This window comes from Nicotiana sylvestris, unplaced genomic scaffold (genome assembly GCF_000393655.2).
Source record: "Nicotiana sylvestris unplaced genomic scaffold, ASM39365v2 Un00013, whole genome shotgun sequence".
Taxonomy (NCBI): Eukaryota; Viridiplantae; Streptophyta; class Magnoliopsida; order Solanales; family Solanaceae; genus Nicotiana; species Nicotiana sylvestris.
In genome coordinates, this window is record NW_027184349.1 from 45,509 (window position 1) to 56,766 (window position 11,258).

Sequence of the window (11,258 nt, forward strand, 5' to 3'; positions counted from 1 at the left end):
AATGAAATATTAATATTTTGAGACTCATCCATTACCTTCCTATCTTCCCTGTACTATTATTTATCTACCCTGATTATATTTTTCAGCAGGTTCTAATTATATACTATTCAAATTGTTTTTCTTTTTGAATAGGGGAGGCCGACAACTAAATGGTTTCAGTGGCTTATAATTGGAGATGCGGTCATTAATGAGTGCAATAGGACTTCATTTCTTTTACAGCAGAGTCGACCTCCTGCGCCATAACAAGAATTAAGATAAAATGGAAAATGTTACTGAGACTTAAAACACTAGCGTTACTGCAGACAGTACAACAAAATGGCTTAAGCTTTATATTTCAGACCAGTAAAAAAAGGTCATAATCAATAGAGTAGGGAAAAGGGCCAGATTTGCCCCTCTAAGGAAATAGCCCGCATTTACCCTCAGTTCACCCCTACCACTAGCAAAATAATCAAAAATACCACAATTTTTAACAAAAATCCACTGTGGCTATTCAAACCCCACATCATCTGAAATTTGGGTGAGGTGGACACCATGTATCATGCCACATCACCACTCCAATCATGTTTTGCCCCTCCCCTCCTGCCACTTCACCCTACCCCTCCCCATTCTCCTAAAAAACATTCAAACCTCCCCCGTTGAAGAACACCCACGTACCCGCTCTTTCTTCCATCAAGCCACAAATTAATCATCTGAAACTTTGAAAAATATTAAGAAGAAATTACGGGGTGGCACAGATTGAAAACAACAATGGAGATGGAAGATGGTCTATTCATGGCATGAAACTTTGAAACAACTAGGTGCATGGGGTAAGCAACATAATTTCAACAATTATCCATAATTATTTTTCTCTATCTTATGAAAGATTAGAGTTCATTTGTTTCATTCATATATAATGTCCATTATATTGACTTCTGACTAGTTCTTGTTTAATGATGCATTAGGCATCCATAGTCGAAGAATAGCTAGTTTCGGTGCAGCAATCTTTATTGAAATCTTTACTAGTGAGGGTGGTCGAGGGGGAGGAGTAGATGGGTTAGGAGATTGGGGCGGTGGGCGAAGAGGCAAAATAGGGTTGGAGCAATGAGGTGGGATGCCACCTCACCCAAATGTAAGACGATGTGGGGTTTGAATAGCCACGGTGAATTTCTGTTAGAAACAGGAGTATTTTTATTATATTGCTAATGGTAGGGCTAAATTTAGACGAAAAGTATAATAGAGGGTAAATGTAGATTGTGGACTATTTAATTTCCAATAGTACATGGGTAAATTTAGCCTTTTCCCCTAATGAATATAATAGTTCGTCTTTAGAACATACAAGTCCAATGTGTCCAGAGGGTCAACACAGGCAATCAACAACAATAATAACTAACCCAGTAAAATTTCACAAGTGGAGTCTGGGGAAGATAGTGTAGTGTATATACAGACCTTACTCCTACTTTATGAAGGTAGAGAGGTTGTTTCCTAACTCTCGGCTCAAGAACAGAAAAAATGAAGCAATAGAGATTAGAGAAATAATAGAAACAACAAGGTAATAAGACAATGAAAGCAAATAATACAACGAGTAATAACAGTGATCCAGGGATACGAAACTACAAGAATAGTGCCAATCCAGGTCAACACAGGCAATCACTTCCTAAATTATATCAAACGGCATAGAAGTATTCAAAACTCAACTGTTTTGATAGGTAAGGTAAATTGAGTAGGGTGGAAGAAGAGAATCATACTCAAGGCTCATACTAGTCATTGGGAGTTGGAATCAGCTCTTGCCATTGAAGGGTAATGATGTTAACTTTAGAGCAAATACTTGCTATATTTGTGTCTTAGGCTACTCTAGCTAAGGTGGTGATGGTGGTTCTATTTGTTAATTGTTGGGATGGTTTTGATGCATTATTACATGTGTTATAGACTTCAACCTCAATAAGTCTTTGTTTCGTTGCCTTTTCTTGTCTCGTTGGAGCAACAAAAGAAACATGCAAGCAATAAATATAAAGCAGATAAGGATAATGATATAGAAGCGCATCATGAGAAATACAGATGCAACAAAACAATCAAAACATGAATACTTTGATTTCATCATCATTAACCAAGTCAGTAAGACTACTTTAGGAGTTAAGGCAGTATTGCAGAACATCCATGAAAATAAATGCTCAACCTAATTAGATAAAATGTGCACAATGAAATATTTCCAAGAGGATTCTACAAACAGAACAGATTTGACAAAAAAATAAAAAATAAACTAGGAAACACAGTAAGTAGCAATATCTTAGACATGACACTTGTAAATTAATGAAGAGGATGATTTACTCTTGCATGTCGGGCTCTGAAAAGTGTGGAAGTAAAGGCAGTGGTGTTGGTCCGGATCGAGTGATGACAAGTTCAAAGGAAGGCAGCAAACTCATAGTTCATAGAATATGGGGATCTTCCTTGGTGCAATCCAAGACTACTTCCTTTTTCATATCGCAACGGATTGTATGAAATCCAATTGCTAAACACAGAATATTCCCATCAGCTGGATGGAAAGTTAGTATTCGGACATGGCAATTTAGGGATCGAATATTCCAATAATACATCTCCAGTGAAGTCCCTATAAAGGAAAGCTGCCTGAGATATATCTTGTGACGCAAACACCAACGACCCATGTTGTAGTTCTCAAGTTCCCATACACTTACTGAAGGGTTTTTTCTTCTGTCAGGATCATGTTTACCAGTTAATCGCGCGACGCATAGGTGGTCTTCGGATACTCCATAACAATCCGTGCCACTTAATTTATCCGGGAGATCATTTACACGAGAGAATCTTTGGGGATCACAGAATGGATCATACACGAATATACCATCACCATTTAGCCAATGAAGTAATCCTTTGTAAACAAGAATCTGTCTAAATCCACGATGTTTCAACATACAGGGTGATGAAACATTGAACCACTTCCATTCACATTTTCGGACGAAAACACCTGAATCTTTACCTCAAAACTAGGTGTTTTGCTATTACCATCAGGAATCCGGACTATCCTGAACCTAAAACTAGTATTAGGATTACTTTTATAGTCAGGTTTACATATAAAGCCAGTGACGGTCGAATCCACTAAAAGACCAGGAGGGGCAGGGGGGAGAGCAATCCACTGCTCTGTTAGCATATTGACAACATAAAAATTGATGGAACAAGACAGGTCTTTATTGTCTTGACAACACAACATTAAATCAGCAGACGTTACGAGCAGGAGCATGTCCGATTTGGGAAAAGGCAAAAAGCTTAAGTCAATGAAGCCACGGGATTGTTGGCGTGGGAAACAATGTTCAATGGTGATGCACCACTGACAACGTTTGAAAACAAGATGGTGATGGTCCAAAATACTGACTGAGATTAGAGAACACCAACGCTTACAAACAGTCTTACATCGAATAGCATCTTTACTTGGTAGCCTAACAATAATTTCAATCAACAATTCGTCAAGCAGATTGTCCAAATTATTAAGTGATAGTTCATGGGGAGTCAATAGTAATACCTTTGTTTCAGTTTGCTCGTCATCGAGGGCATGGCAAGGCAGTGTGAAATTCGACAACATCCTAGGCTTTCCTCTTTCCTCTTTCCTCGTATCACTGTTTCAAAGAGGGAACTGGGGAAGTGAGTTGCGTCTTTCTCTTCAACTACATATCTAGAAAATAAGTAGTACGAGGATTTACTTTTGAGTTTTAGATAGGGACTTAAATCACAATTCTTTTTTAGGTCACACTGAATGTACTATAATAGTTAAGTCACTAAACTTCACATTATAACAGCAAGATCTGTTTATTAATACTATAATAATAATTTTATTATTATAGTGAGTAAAGTTTTGTTACTTTAACTTATATTGAGTAAAATTTAACTTCTTTAATATAACAAAATTAAAGACTCTATTATTATACGAGTTTGATCACGCCCAACTCTAGTCCTAAAAAGGATAAGCAGTCGCTGCAAATATAATCCGGTCTAAGAATCCGGAGTCGAATCTCATGCAGGAACTAAGGTTTAGCTACAACTGTTCATTATCACTAAGAAGACAAGCTCGAATAATTCCTAAGTTAGAAATATTAAGATTCTTATGTCTAATTAATTAACTAATAAATTAAAGGAGTTAATTAACAACTAAAGATACTAAGGATTGGAGACAAGATTAAGGGGGTCTAGAGTTATGATTTCCCCAATTGTCAGAATCTTTCCTGCTACGTCTTCTATAATTTTGTCTAACTATTCTCTACTAATCGTGAACACTCGACTTATCGTAATTCTTTCTCGAGCAACTACAATAATGTACTAGTCATATTCTTTTGAATTACGCTAGCTCGCACTTTTTCACTGCTCACTATGATCATGTCAAAGCTTTGTTATCTCTAATCTCGCTTTTAAACCCGTCGTATGATCTGTCATATACGTTAGGAGTGACGTTGTTCAACAATCACCTAAATATGTAATCTTTTTCAAGCAATACATAATAAAATAGGCATCGTTAATTAATAACTCTTCAATTAACTAAAATAAGCACGTAGTTGAATAAATAAAAATTTCAAAGACTCAATTATATCAAAACATATAAAGAATTCATCCTACAAAAAGTTTCATCAAAAAACTAGATAACAGAATTAGCTACTCATAAAAGTATGTAAAACTACAATACAAATTCATAACCAATAATAGAAATAGGAAGAAGAAAGTGAATAACTTGTAGGAGAATTATCCGCCTTGCTCCTTGCGTGTTTTTGCCTCCTTAGATCGAATCCCCCTCCATAGGTGAAATTCTCCTCCTTAGGTTGAATCTCCTCTTTTGGTCGAATTCCCCTCTCAAAAGCGAGTTTAAAGACTATTTATATGGGATGGGATTAGTATGGGGCGAAATAATACAAGCCAACTTTGGAACAGACTTTTCAGGTCAACTCGTTCACTCTCTCGTGCGCACGCGAGAGTGAACGAGCGAAGTACTTCTCTTTTTCTTTTTCTTCTAGGTCTCTCGTGTACATCCATGTCTTTTTGCCATAATTTTCCATTTTTTCCAAGCTCCCTTCATCTAGCTCGTTCACACTCTTGTGTGCACGCGAGAGTGAATGAGTAAAGTTCTTTTTTTGTCTTTTGGTCCCGAATCAACTTCTTCTGCTCTCCTTTCGTCCAACTTGCTCCTACACATAAGAATGCACGTAATGAGCATAATTCATTACCAAAACTCATGTAACCTCCAATATTCACAAAAGTTAAGAGATGAAAGTACACAGAAAAATAAGCATTTTTAGCCATTTATCAACACCCCATACTTAAACTCTTGCCCGTCCTCGAGCAACATTCAAAATTAAGCACAATAGCAAGAAACACATTTCAACAAAAATTACTCAAGCATCACACCAATGACATTGGTTTATATCAAGACTTAGAACTCAACATAAAAACTAGTGACATCTTTCTTCAAAATTAGACCCATGCCAAGATTATTAAAAATATTTGTGTGACTTCTTCTAACATTCTAACCTCAAAAGATGGCTCCAATACATTACCTGCTATGACTCACTTCTTGTGTCAACTCAAAATGCCTGGACTTTACCAATCCTTTGTAAATAACATGTTCTCACCACAATCAAGGAGAGAAATTAGTCCACACACTCAAATATGCATTTAAGTATAATAAGGACTTAAAAATAGAAAGATATTTACCTTGAAAATGGTAATTACAATTATATATTATTTTGTGGTTCTAAAAATACGTGATCTATTTTAATGCTAGTTGTTATGCAGTAGATGCTAAGTGTAAGTAAGGAAAATAAGAAATGCAAACTAATAGGGTCACAAGGCTAGGCCTCGATCTGGCTGGAGCAGGGCCTCGAGGTCTAGGTGAAGCTAATAGCAATGAACAATTGATGAAGAATCAATGATAATGAGGGCCTCAAAGATGGCCTTTCATGGTTAATAATAAGCAATAAATGAAGAACAATAAATGAACAATGAAATAATAAGCAATAAATGTGAAGAACAAATATGTTAGCAAAGAGCACAGAATGTTGTATTGTATTCAATATGTTGTGTAATAATCTGAATCCCTTACAAAATGACAAAGGTCTCCTTTATATAGGAGGGGGAAATCTCAACATATACATGTCTAATAATAACGAGGAAATGATATTAGTACAACTGTACAACGACTTAGTACGGATTTGTACTATTCTTGCAGACCCGACCAGCTCTAAACACGTATATTTAGGAGCTTTCCCGCCTTCTCATGACGATCATCGATTGTACTTCCCCGATATCAACCATAGTGGGCCTTTGATGTGCTCCCTCGAGGGACACATCATGGGGTCGTACCTCACGTTCTGCTTTAGACTTCTCGAGGTTGGGCGTGGAGCGGCATAGTAGCCACAAAGTCGAACTCCCCAATTTTGGCCGGATACAGATAGTCCCCGTGTTTCTTAGAATGAAATGATAAGAAATGATCTTGAGTTCTTCCCTCTTTGATGCCCCCATAATGACGTAAACCATGTGAGATCATTAATTGGCGTGACAGAAAAGTTGTACAGGGGTTTTATCAAACACGGTTCTCGAAAAGCCCACGAACCGCTATTGGTCGCCTTTTAACTCCCCCTAGTAACTTATAAATACTCCAATTCTCTATCTTTCAAACCTTTGCAAAATCTTCAGATTTTCAAATCTTCATTAACAATTTCCTGCCTTCACTCTTCTTCCGTGTTCAATTCTTTGTCACCCTGCTTTGAAACTTTTGTTACAACCATGGCAAAAACTTCTAAAACAATACCTCAAAAAGGGGAAGCCCCTTCTTCGTCACGATCGTCTAAAAGCAAAAAGGTAGTGCCCCCCAGTGTCGGGGAGTGTGTTCCTGGGACCTTCGAGACAACCTCCGACTTCAAAATTGATAAACCTTCTTCGATATTGGGCCGCTGTGAACCCATGTCTTAGTATGTTAGTCTAATAACTGACATAAAGAAGGTAAAACTAGATTGCCGCTGGGGAAAGGTGGTATAAGTAGAGATCCCTTCTCCGGAAGAGGATATAACTACACACAAACCTGGTTTTCTCAGCGTGTATACGTATCCCTTTACCTTGGGTCCTGTAAGTTCTTCTTCTCCATCGATAGACCCGGTGATCCTCAATTTTTGCCGAGAATATCGAGTGACGCTTGGTCAGATTTATCATTCTTTTTGAAGAATCATCTATTTGCTTAGACATTTCTTAAACATGGTCGAGGGGATGTCTTTCACCCTCGATCACCTGATTAGATTGTATTTTCATTGCCTCTATCGAGGGGGCCTAGTCAAACTGAGGCATCGGTCTCCCAAAGCTTGTTTCGCCAATACCGATAAAGATAAAGACCGGGAGTGGATGAACCACTTCGTTCGGGTCAGAACTTCAGATCTCATTCTTGCCGAAAAGATGCCATTCCCCAAGGAATGGAATATGCGTAAGTGTTGTTACACCGAGCATGTTTTATCATCTGAATGTCCTTTTGTCTTTTTTTGAACTAACTCATTTGTTGTTTAATTTGATTTTTCTCTGGTTTCTTTAGCCACCGTGTGGTTCCTCGGTGCAGTCAACGATCTTCCGGGCTGGGTTAGACTTTTAGATTCTGTCTCTCCATATGACAAGCGTGTTTGGCGCGATCTGGCCAAAACTCGATGGGAGGCCAAAAATCATGGTACGCCCTCACCATTATCACTTCCAAATCCCTTATGAACGGTTTTTTTGGCAGTATGTTTGACATTTTACGCTTGTGCATGCCTCGGGGAAGCCGTTTCAATAAGACCCCCTCCTCCTGGCGATGAGGAGACCTAAAGGCCCATCAAAGATGGAAAGAGAAACAAGGAGAAGCTGGCGGAGTCCCCGAGACCAAAGAGAACTAAGGCTCAAAAGCCCAGGACCTATGCAACGGTCTTAACTTCGGCAGCAGCTGAAAGTCTTCATGCTGAAGATGATGATGGCTGCCCACTGATATATAGGGCAAGATAAAGAACTGATGCTTCGACGGTTGCCGGTCAGAAAACTGTCGAGTCAGAGGAGGCCGGTGCGGTCCCACCCTATATTGAGCAACCCCTCGAAGAGGGTTTAGGTGTAGTCCCCGAGCTGATCACTGAATAGGATACAACTTGTACTGATGAACACTTGTTTGGCGCATTTGGAGGATCCGACCCTGAGGCCCTTCCAGGGCAAGAAGAAGCCTCGATAGAGGTTGACGTCATAGGCGGTCTTCAATCAAGCCTGTCGTTTTCCCCAGGGCATATACGGGATGACCAGAACATGGAGACTACCGATGTAGGGGCATCCCGGGGGGAGGATGAGATGTTTGGAGATTTCATTGTCGGCGTTGAAGAGGATGATGATCTCGATGCCCCAGTCTTTCTCGGGGAGGCTGCGAAACTCCAAAAATAGGTGATTTTGACATAACCTTTATGCCTTGAGTTTTGATCTTTATTTGTCTAACTTCTTTCCTTCGTGCTATAGGTCACGATGCTGTATGACCAGGCCTTCTCCAAGTTAAGAGCTGAACTGACTCATAGTGAGGAGGAGTTCGAGAAGTTTGCCACGGAGTCGAAAGAGCTAAGGACTCTATATGCCCGAATGGACGAGGAACTGAATAGCCTTCGAGCGAACTCGGAGAAATGCTCCAAGAGTGGACAAACTTCATTGAGCAGGTAGTTCGGTATTCATGAGCTTGCTTGTTGTTTTTGCAACTTGGTGTTTATTATCTTGGCTCGCATTTGCAGATCAGGCTAAAGGATGCCCTAGCGGAGCAGCTTCAGGAATAGATTGCGGCCAAAGATGCCAAGATACTCGAGCTGAAGCGGTACAAGGATAGCACGAACATGGAAAGGGATACTCTCCGAGGGGAGTTGACCTCGACCCAAGGTCTTCTTCAAGGTGCTAAGGAGGAGGCTTATAAATTTCAGGTGCTTCATGCCGAGTTGGCTGATGCGTTATCCGTGGCTAAGTCTGAAGTCGATGCACTCTTATCCTCGTATCAGAAATATGCTGTTGCAGCAAATACTCAAGCCAGGGAGATATCTGAAGAGGCCAAGCTCAAACTGGCTCGCGCCCTTGTACATGCTCGGTTAGGGGCTCGGAGAAAGGGCTTTAAGGAAGTGCATGCCAAGAGTTTTGATCTCTCCACTGAGATTGAAGAAGCGAAGGCCCTGGAAGAGGGGTCAGCAGCTCCGACTTCTTCGAACGAGGGCTCGGCGAGTGGCGAAGATGAAGACTAAGCCATCTTTGTTCCTTTTATTTCTTCTTACTTTATACATGGACTTTGCATAGGAGTTTTGTAAATGCGCCTATGTAAATATATTTTTGGAATACAAAGGACTTTCACATTTAATGTTTCAAAGTTTTGCCTTTCAATGTTCATGCCGAAGTCAAGCTTCGAACTTGGATTTAACTTCTTCGAGCTCGGTTTCGAAGTAGTAGAGACCCTTTAGACCGGGTCGCTCTGGTTTTGATTGCATACCTTCCCCAGGTCGGGTTGGTAAGGGCTCGATTTGACTCTACAATGCCTCGAACGCGGGGTTGCAATGTTATTCACGTGACATGATAGTGAAATTACCGAAATGGCCCCGTAAGTACATTTCCCAAAAAGTCATGATTGCATCGTGAGAGTTAATTGGCTATCAAAGTTAATGAATAGTCGCCGCTCTTCTATATATAGTTGTTTTCCCTTCTTTGAAGGTTCTGTCGCTTTGTGAAACTACCTTCTTTTGTAAAATTCCTTTTTTGCACTAGTTCTAGTGCCGCATCCAGTCAAAGCTTTCCCCTGAGTTTTCATCTTCTCTTTCTTGTGTTGAAGGAGCTATGGCTACCATGCCCAAATCTGCTCACCAGGAAGAGGGAAGTCCTACCTCTGCTTTCCCCCCGGCCGGTGTACACCACTGGCGTTGGTTGAGCTAACTTCGAACTGTTTCATCTCGAAGAGAGATTTTATGATAGAGAAACCTCTCGACGCTCTAGGTCATCGGGAGCATGCATCGAGGTTCATTCGATCAATAGAAGAGGGACACCTCGATGTTGTAAGGAGAGACTGCGGATGGGGAGAAAAGGTGAGGCTGCAGGTACCCTCCCAAGAAGAGGATATCATGGCCCATGTAGAGGGGTTCCTGAACATGTACACGTACCCGTTTATGTTGGGTCCTCTTGACCGACTCGTGCTCGAATTCTGTCAAAAACATCGAGTTAATTTGGCTCAGATCCATCCGTCTTTCTGGCAGGTTGTGCTGATGATGAGAATTTTTGCTGAAAAGGCCGAGCTCGAGTTCACTCTTAGCCATCCCCTCATGTTATATCGGCCTTTACATTATTGAGGTCTAATTACACTACGACGCCAATCCACCAGGTCCTTTATCTCTAGTGATGAGGAGGACATGGATCGAGGATGGTTGAGTCGGTTTTTTCGAGTGAAGTCTGTCGATATTATTCCTACGGAGTTCCTGCTGTTTTATGAGAAATAGAACTTCAAGCGTAAGTGATGCATTTTATTCTATTATTTTTATTCTCGGTGGAGCTAGACTCCGTAAGGGCATTTTCTTTCCTTTTCTGCAGCGATCCCGTGGATGCCAAATGAGTTCCCCGATCTTGCGGGATGTGCCTACAAACTGGCGGCCTCTTCGACTTATGATGAGCGCAATTGGCGAGATTTGTCGAAGGGAAAATGGGAGTCTAAGCACCATGGTACGCGCTATGTAGTCTCTTTCTTGAGGAGTACTTTCCCTTTCTTTTGCACTAATTCCTTAGTTGTAGACATTGGTGAATTTTCTAAGGTAAGACCGTCCCCTTTTGAGGAGGAGGAAGGACCTTCGATTTCTGAGACAGAGAAAGATAATAAAATAAAAAGGTCCTAGGATGATGAGGACCGTGGACGAAGGCTTCATTTTTATCGATCGCTCTATGGACATCAATGCACTCAGAGAGGATGACTCTATATTGAAGGCCCGAACCAGGAGGCCTCCTGAAACTATTGAGCCTGTTAGGCTCGAGGCGCCTAGTCTTGAGGGAGAGATTCCACAAGCGAGGAAAGGTGGAAGTCCTTCATTACCTGATTTGGAAGCTTGTTCTCGGACGTCGGGAAGTACTCCGAGAGGAATGGGCTTCGGCGTATCTCCTCCAAGTTAGAGCACCTCGGGTTACCCTACCGGGGCCGATGAGACCGAGCCAGTAGATGCGAAGTTGATCTTTGAGGAAGCTCAGCGGCTCTACTCTATGGTGAGTTTTGAAGTTATTATAACTTTTTCAATCTT

The 11,258-nt window shown here is 40.7% G+C and overlaps 1 long non-coding RNA gene across 1 annotated transcript; it reads right to left on the bottom strand.

Annotated features, from left to right (window-relative positions):
- Positions 1–2,048: 2,048 nt before the first annotated feature.
- On the bottom strand, positions 2,049–3,645 carry LOC104214540 (uncharacterized). Its single transcript, XR_011404711.1, has 2 exons — positions 3,509–3,645; positions 2,049–3,425 (listed from the first exon to the last, which is right to left on the bottom strand). It is a non-coding gene; the product is annotated as an uncharacterized lncRNA (long non-coding RNA).
- Between the last annotated feature and the right edge of the window lie 7,613 nt (positions 3,646–11,258).